Source organism: Tiliqua scincoides, chromosome 4, assembly GCF_035046505.1.
Source record: "Tiliqua scincoides isolate rTilSci1 chromosome 4, rTilSci1.hap2, whole genome shotgun sequence".
NCBI classification, from domain to species: domain Eukaryota; kingdom Metazoa; phylum Chordata; class Lepidosauria; order Squamata; family Scincidae; genus Tiliqua; species Tiliqua scincoides.
Window position 1 is genome coordinate 77,658,619 of NC_089824.1, and position 8,920 is coordinate 77,667,538.

The 8,920-nt window shown below is 44.7% G+C and overlaps 1 pseudogene; it reads right to left on the minus strand.

Annotated features, from left to right (window-relative positions):
• Window positions 1-5,490: 5,490 nt before the first annotated feature.
• Window positions 5,491-5,610, minus strand: LOC136650456 (5S ribosomal RNA; annotated as a pseudogene).
• Between the last annotated feature and the right edge of the window lie 3,310 nt (window positions 5,611-8,920).

The following is an 8,920-nucleotide window of genomic DNA, read 5'->3' on the forward strand; positions in this document are numbered from 1 at the left end:
AAGTTTTCATTTCATCTACAGCTACAGTTCTCAAACTGTGTACCACAGCACCCTGGGGTACCCCAATGAACTCAAAAGGGACACTGCAGCACCATGGGATTGTTTAAAAGGGACACAGGATATTTAAAGGGAAACACCGTACAAAGATTACAATTGGCCTAATGGGAAAGTTTGAGAAAACTACTGTTTGGGAAAGTTTGGGAGAATCTTGGGAAGATTTGGAAACTACAGATCTAAAATATATAAGCTAGAATTGGTTTATTACATTTGTATCCCAACCTTCCTCCAAGTTGCTAAGACTGAATATGAGGCATTACCTGGAGGGTTTGTTATATCAATAAGAGCCTCAAGGTGAGCCTCAAAGCTGATCAGGAAATTGAGGCTATAATCCTATACACACTTACCTGGGTGTAAGTCCTATTGAACTTGGTGTACTTACTTCTGAGTAGACATGCTGAGGCGTGTGCTGCAAGTCCAGTTCTCCCTGGACCAAGCCCAACCCTTTTTTCATTATACCACTCTGGCTCTCTGTTTCACTTGTAAGTAGGCGTTGAACAAAAATACAAGAGAACCTCCAAAGTTGACCACCTCTCTATATTGACCACCTCTTTAAGTTGACCCAATTTTCACAGTATGTACAGACACTGCATATACACTATGGGAGACCAACCTCTCTATATTGACCACCTCCGTAAGTTGTATCTTGACCACTTCGACCATTGCACAAAGTATAAATTTACCCTCCGTAAGTTGCCCACTGAACACGATACTGTGGGCCTGTGTTTTGTCTGGTTTGTCCCATCTTGGAAAAGCAAGAAGCCACATGACAATCCCTCCCCTAAGCCTGCTAGCGTGTGTGCAAAAGGGTTTTTTTAGGTGGGCACACTGCACATCGACAAATCTGCGCCGGCTGCCAATTGTACCTGGACATGTACCAAGTTGTGAGGGACATGAGGTTGCTTGTGCATAGTGAAGCCACTGTCCTTTCACTTTGATTCCCATCACCAGTGCATTACTTTACACTTATATTGAAACACAACTGCTATTTTGCTGCCTATTCTCCCGATTTGGAGAGATCCTTCTGGAGCACTTCACAATCCCTTCTGGTCTTCACCACTCAGAAAAGTTTAGTGTCATCCACAAAGTTGTCAACCGGGAAACAGGGATAAGCAGGAAGGTGATTTATGAAGATGTTGAAAAGCACCAGTCCCAGGACAGATCCTTGAGGCACTCCACTTTCCACCTCTCTCCACCTTTTTCATCAATTGCCCATTGACACCCTGTATTGGAATTGCGGAAGATATTACCGAGGAGATAGGGTGTGGTGTCCACAGTGCCCCTTGCTCTGAGTAAATGCAGGATTAAAGCCCAGGTGGTAGCTGGAGGTGTGCTGCACAGCTGCAGCCACTAGAGCATAAGGAGATCCTCAGGTATATAGGGAGCACCTGAGGCAGAAAGGGTTTGGTGGGTTTTGAAGGAGTGCAGGTTGGAGGCAGGAGAGGAGACTGCCTGACTGACTTGGTTTATGGCATTGGGAATCAGACTGGATTGTGACTGGACTTTGGCTTTGGACTTCGATTTGGATACCTTGACTGATTGGACTGACCTACCTGGAACCTGACTTTGGATAGTAACTTGGCTTATTGGCAACTCTGATTGATTGGACTGGTTTACAAGGCCCAGTGGCTTGGGATTTGGCAAAACACACCCACTCTGTTTTGTGGCCCTCAACCAGTTCCCAATCCATGAGAGGACCTGTCCTCTTATTCCCTGACTGTGGAGTTTTCTCAACAGCTTTTAGTGAAGGACTGTATCAAACACCTTCTGGCATTTAGTGAATCTGAGAAGACCAGGCCAGGCAACCTAAATAAAAATATTTTTTTTTAACTGTTGGGGCTATGTAACATGCTACATGCTATGGGCTGACAAAAGATAGCATTAGTCTGCCTGTCTGCTATGAAACCAAGTATTTTTTTTAAGCTTATGAATTTTCTGAGGTTTTTTTAAACACTGATTGTGGGCTGTTTATTCTCTGTCTCATGATATAGTAAGCATCACAAGAGGCTCAATTCTCATTGATATTTGCAATACAACTTTAAAAATCCAATCTAAATAATAACTTGACCTTGCATTTGTTGTCCGGGGAGCTAAACATTATAATATTTAAATGACTTTTTTCCCATATGTTGACCACCTCCCTATGTTGACCAATTTCCTCCAGTCCCTTGGGTGGTCAACTTAAAGAGGTTCTACTATACCCAGTGGTGTCGCTAGGATTCGAGTCACCCAGTGCAGGAGGCCTGCGCGTAACCCCATGTAGTGGACGGGCCAATGCCCCAGGTGGGTGTGGTGATGTACCATTGCCCCACCCCCACTGGATTTTTGGCTGTACCTTTTGTTAGAACACAGATATTTCAATGTGGTTTATTTAATTGCATTCTGCATGAAATTACACATTGATTGATATATAATATGATGGTCTTACTCCTCCAAACTCTGATTTTAGTGATTTTGAAAACTTATAGAGAGTCTCTCTCTCTCTCACACACACCCACCTACCCACCCACCCACGTCAACTTACTAACACCTTATTGCAGTGGTTCTCAAACTTTTAGCACTGGGGCCCACCTTTTAGAATGACAATCTGTCCAGGACCCATTAGAAGTGATGTCATGGCCAGAAGTGACATCATCAAGCAAATTAAAATAATTATAAATGATTAAATTAAAATAAAATAAAATAATTAAATAAGGGGGAGCCAGTCCTGTTCCACCAAGTGAATCTACTCTGAAGTAAGTCCTATTGTGGTCAATGGGGCTTACTCTCAGGAAAGTGTGGGTAGGATTGCAGCCTATGAGCCCAATCCTATGCATGTCTACTCTGAAGTAAGTCCCATAGTGGTCAATGGGGCTTACTCTGTAGTCTGCCTGCAATAACAACCCCCCAAAAAGAATCAGTAAGATTTCCAGCCCTCCCAGTGCCCAGTTTAAAGTTCTTCTATTTCAGGCATATCAAGATAAAGACCCACCTGGCTTTGCAAGTGCAAAATAGAAAACTTCCCCTTACCAGTTCAAGCCACTTTTTGGTCCTTTTTAGTGGAGGGGGGGGCTGCCTCTGGACATTTGTTGCACTCCAGCTCCATCAGATTGGGACCATTCTGGTGTCTTCACATTCCCCTTTGCCTGGCCTGACCAAGGCACGTCTGCCTACTCGCGAGGAAACGCAACATGAGGCTGCTTCACTTTCCATAGGGCTCCATAGATTCACAGCTGGGAGGGGGGAACCTCCTTTTCCATGTTTTTGGGGGCTGAATTCATTGGATCAGGACCATTCTGACCTCTTTGGAGTCCTCTCAGCCTGCCTTGACTAAGGCAAGTTCGCCTACTTGCAAGTAAATGCGACCACGTGGCTGTTTCTGGCTCAGACTCGCAGCTGGGATGGGGGGAGATTCTCGGGTGTTTTTGGGGGGCTGCATTCATTGGATCAGGACCATTCTGGTGTCATTGGATTCCTCTCAGCCTGCCCTTTCCAGCAGACTATGACAAGTAGGCCTACTCGCGAGTAAACGCGCGATACAGCTCACTTTCCATAGGGATCCATGCATTTTTTCTTTCCGCTTTTTTGGCCATAACTTTTGAAGGAAAGGAGCTATTTCAATTCTGTTTTTTGCATTGCACTTCGCTGGCCATTTCACATCCAACAGTGTATGGAATGATGTGGTAGCTCCTAACGCCGAGAAGTTAGCATGTTCTCCTCCCAGGGTGTGTCACCCCCCCCGGCACGTCACCTGGTACGGCCTGCACCCCCCCAGCAACGCCAGTGCCTGTACCTCCATTCCATTTTTTTTTATTCCAGGGGCACGGAATCAGGTGTGCGTGTGCATTTTCAAAAGGCTTTAATGTCAAAGTTCTAACCAATCTAGAGCATTGTCTTTTGAGGGGAAAATAAGGAGTTCTCAGGTAAAGGGGTACTTGCTCCCAACACATATGTAGGTACATACCTGTCGACTGAGGATTTTATTTCATGCATTTGATAAAGTAATAAACTGTGCTATTGACAAACAACAGCTTCCATTTCAGTATGTCCAAATCCTTTGGGGAAAAAGCAGTTTGCCCATTTCCCCCCCTCAAAAAAGTCTTATGAACCTGATCTAGCCACATATCTGAGGAACTGGCCTGGTCTATTTTACTTCCAGAATTCTTTTTAGGGATTGGTCAATCAGAGGAACCAATGGAAATATGTCTTAATAACCAGTTTCAAGGACCGGAATGATGATGCATCAGTGGACAATTTGGATGAGAAACTCATAAAAAGTAATTGTCTGGCTGCATAGACTTGTCTGTGTTTTGATGTATGGTTCACTCAGCAGTCAGGAATGAGATACTGCCACACAACAATCGCACACCAAGAACAAGCCCTTTCGGCAGAGTTCTGCACCTGTCTGGCAGCATTTTTAACAGAAAAAAATTGGGGTTTCAGATAAGGGTATCAAAGCAACGCATGGTTGAAAGACCAGTACTAAACCCTCAGGATGAAGATGCAGCATGCAGAATTTAAATGGACCTACACCTCCTTTCAGTTCTTCCGAGCACTCCTTTAAGTATGCGTTACGTCATTTCCCAAAAATATATCTCATTTATGGTGAAACAGCATGAGAGTGTTTAACATGCTCAACCCGATAGACCAGTCAAAAAAAAATCTCATAGATCAATGGTTCTCAAAATGGTGTGTTGTGACCCACCAGTTCATGTAAAGGGTCCCTCATCCCTTTAAGGGGTGGGGGGTGAGGGCAACAACACAATTCCCAGGATCACATTGCTAACAGGGGTGGAAGGGGGGATGCTTTTACTTACAGGTGGCTACAGGACATTACAGGAGGTGCAGGAAGCACCACGCAGCCCCCTGCAAGGCTCTCCAAGTCTTAGAACACTGGAAAAAAAAGAAGGCACAAGACATTTCCTCTTTGCGTTCACGACTAGGAACTGCTTTGTGCCCGCTTTTTTTCAACATTCTAAGCATTGGGGAGCCCTGCAGAGGGCTGCACAGGGCTTCCAGCACCTCCTGCAACATCCTGCAGCCACCTGTAAGTAAAAGCACCCCACTTCCACCCCTGTTAGCAAAGTCACTGCTCTCACTTCCTCCACTGCAAAGACTCATCCCAGGATTAAAACTCCTGGGAAGTTTGAGAACCACTGGCATAGATCAAGGATGTCGAACTGACTTCATATAGTAACCTAACTGCAGTTCACTCAGAGGGTCAGGGCAGTTTAGGGGTGCTGCGGCAGCCAGGAGAAGCCTGGAGGAGGAGCAGGCACAAACTCACCCAGTGCAATATCATGCTTCAGTTAGCCATGCTTTACCTCTCCCAACAGCTCCCTCTTGGAGGAAGATGCTTTGCAACTAGTCAGCACATGATTCAGCAGGCAGGCTGGCTGCTGCTGAGTTTCAAAGCCTGGTTGGCAACCTTCAGTCTCGAAAGACTATGGTATAAGCCTACAGCACCTGGTATTCCCAGGCGGTCTCCCATCCAAGTACTAACCAGGCCTGACCCTGCTTAGCTTCCAAGATCAGACCAGATCAGGCATGTGCAGGGTAACAGTTGCTGTAGCCTGCCAGCTGTAAAATCAGTACAACTACAGATTGAAAAAATTTCCCTCACTTCTCTCCCCTCCCCCCTCCCTCTGGGGCTGTTACACAGAAGGGAGGAATTGCACACACTACTGCATAAGCACCTTGCTAATGTCTTCAAAAACAGTGGTGCGGCTCCAGTTCTTTCCTCCATTTCAATCAGGCCCCAGAGCAAGCTGCAGCTCTTCCTCACAGGCACTTTTCCCTAAGTTCCCCCCTCCCCCGACTTATTCGAGGGTCATGAAACATTCCATGATTTTGGGCTGAAAACAGCAGCACTCCCTCACCTTATCTGTGAGATCGCCTTATAAGCAAGTGCCTGTGGTGAACCTTGCTTGTTCCAAAACACCTCTCTTTTTATTTGATCCACTGATTATAGCAGCAATTTTCAACCACTGTGAAATGGTCCACAGGTGAGCTGCAGGAGTTTGTAGGTGGGTCATTTATTAGTAGGGCCATTGGGGATTTAGTGTGCCTTGACAATTGTAAAAAATATCGATGGTGCGCATTGACAGATTTATTGCCTTGTCAGTGTGTCTTGAGATGAAAAAGACTGAAAATAGCTGAATTACAGTAATCCAGTCCCACACTGCTGTAGCAGCTGCAGGAAGTGCCTTGGCAATTTTGGCAGCCTCCTCAAGCAGGGACGCATTTTGCCGTGGGAAAGCCTTAGAGGTTTTGAAAGTGCTGTAGTGCAGAAATCCAAATTGCAATCAAATACTTCTAAGGTATTTAAACCTTGGTCTAGTTTCCATGTGAATATTATATTTTGAACTTGCTTAAAGCATGTTGATGAGAACAATTGTTCATTACAATTGCTGTCCCAAAGAACTGCATAGCTAGTTCTACAAGTTCAAAGAGGCTTTCTGATTAGTTTTGCTCAATCAAAAGCCCCCAAGGCATGGCCATCATATGACAAAATGATTTTGAAAATAAATGGCATTTAAGGAGCGGGTTATGATAGAACAAGGAGAGAGAGAGGCAGAAGGGTCAAAACTTCCACTAGGCTGGCAAATGCCCTGAAGACCCCAAGGGTTCTTTGAATCCTGTGAATAAGTATTACTCTTGCATTTAAAATAATCGGGACCCCATTTTCTATTTCACACAAGAGTCCCTGAAGCCATCGTGCCAGTACTTGCTGCTCAAGACACCAAGAACAAAACTGTGATTTTTAGGTTAAATAGAAAAATATTGCAGACCCCTGAAATCGCATACCAGAAGAAATCAGCTTGCATTGCATACCGTTCACCTTAGAATACCTTGTGGGATTGTAGTGAACTTGCACACTTTAACATTCCTAGAGGCAGAGTCTTGGGTGACTTGCAGTGAATATGGAGTTCCTGCTCTCATTTGTGCTGTGATTTTGTTCCTGTCTTTGTCTTGCTATGTTTATAATTTTTTATAGGTTGCCCAGTGATTTGACAGGAGTGCTAAGTAGTTCAGCACAAGAGATCCAAATCAGATAAAAACTGTGCTTGAGTTCTTGAAACTGGCCCTTCATCTCAGGCTTCCTGACTTGGCAGGAATATGCTAATAAGGCTGTTTCAGGTCATGCTCAGAGGCTACAAGAAAGGCTACCAGTGTTTATCTTGAAACGAAGCTAGTGGATGTTCTCCGCTGGGGCTGGTTCCAAAGTGGATGCACATGTATGCTGATCACTTGATCTCACAGCTGAGAGCATGTCCTACCTTCATTGAAAAGTGTTCTGTATATAGCAATCTAAAAACCCTGTCTATGGTGTCTATAGTGATGAGTGCTTTACCCATGCAAGCCAATGTTTAATTTTGAAGTCACAGAGCAATAAACATGGATAGTGATAGTATGCACTCCTAAACCCATTGCAATAGATGATTTAGGTGTGCCTAACCTGGCAGAAGACTGGGCTTCTTTATTCCTTGTCACATTCCTAGTTTTTTTGTTCAGTTAATTTGCTCCTTTTCTGCTAAGGTACTCAAGGAGGCAAACAGACATTATAATAAAAACCAGTTAAACCAATTCAAAAATAGAAAATTGCCGTCTAAAAATTAGATCGCAATAAAAGCAGGAGCAAAATTCTAAATATAGAGTTCCTACAGCAACATTTCAACAATGTATAAGGAAGACCCTCTTATAAAGGCTTGTGTTAGTGCACCTGTACTAGGATAATTCTTTGACTCCAGAGTATCTTTATATGTCAAATGCCTACCCATACCATATTCCAGCCCTATTCAGAGTTATAATAGGACAACCTAAAAACATTTAAAAGTCTGGTTGGTAAGCAGTAGAATCCAACATCTGGTTTCTAAAACAGCTCAGGTATGATGTAGATTAGAACATCCAGTTTTAGAAAGTTGCTATAATCAACATCAGCAAAAGTTCAAAATGAAATTGAAGTGCAATATACCAGCTATTTCCTGGTAGCCCAATCCTAAAGGCGGTGCCAAAGCAGATACCGCTACATCCTGCGGCAGCTGCCGGAGGTCTCCTTGGGAGAAGGGAACTTTCATCCCTTCCCCCTGGGAAAGCCCTAAGCCCCACAATGGGGCTTCTCATGTCTGGGCTGGCTGTTTTGCTGGCACAGACTTGAGAGACCATGTCGGGCCAGAAGGCCCCATGCAGATTTCAGGATCATGTAGAGCAGAGCTTTGCTGGTCCGCTCCCTCCCACCCTGGTCCTTGCCCCCACCTCCAAAGCCCTCACCACACCTAGACCTCTTACCTAGCTCCGGGTAGTGTCCAGCCAACACTGGGCTCAGTGCCAATTGGTGCTGGGCTGGTACAGACCAGGCACAGGGTGTTGCACATGTGCCTTACAGCAGTGCCAGCACTGGCTCAGGTCAGGAGAACAGTTCAGATTCACTGGAAAGAGAACAGTTCAGATTCACTGCTTTGCCATAGCTGTTCTTATAGCCAAACCCAAGGAGGATGCATGGAGCAACCTTCAATACCCAATCTAATTTGTTTACCCACAAAGTGAAAAGGTGGCACATTTCTTAATACATTTAATGCCACTTTTTGAACAACCCCCCTGATCTCACACACAGTAGCTACATGAAAGTGGAACTGCAATGGATTGAATGATTGGCATGCTGCCTCAGGTGTCAGGAGGCCTTAGGCCTGCCATGTGTGTAGCACCTTGAAGTCCAACACATTTATAGAAGCATATACTTTTGTTTGTTGGTTGGTTCTCTTTCTCTTTCTCTCGATTCTGAGCTAAACAAGCGAATCGGTAAAGCAGCTACCACGTTTTCCAGACTCACTAAGAGAGTCTGGTCCAACAAGAAGCTGACGGAACATACCAAGATCCAGGTCTA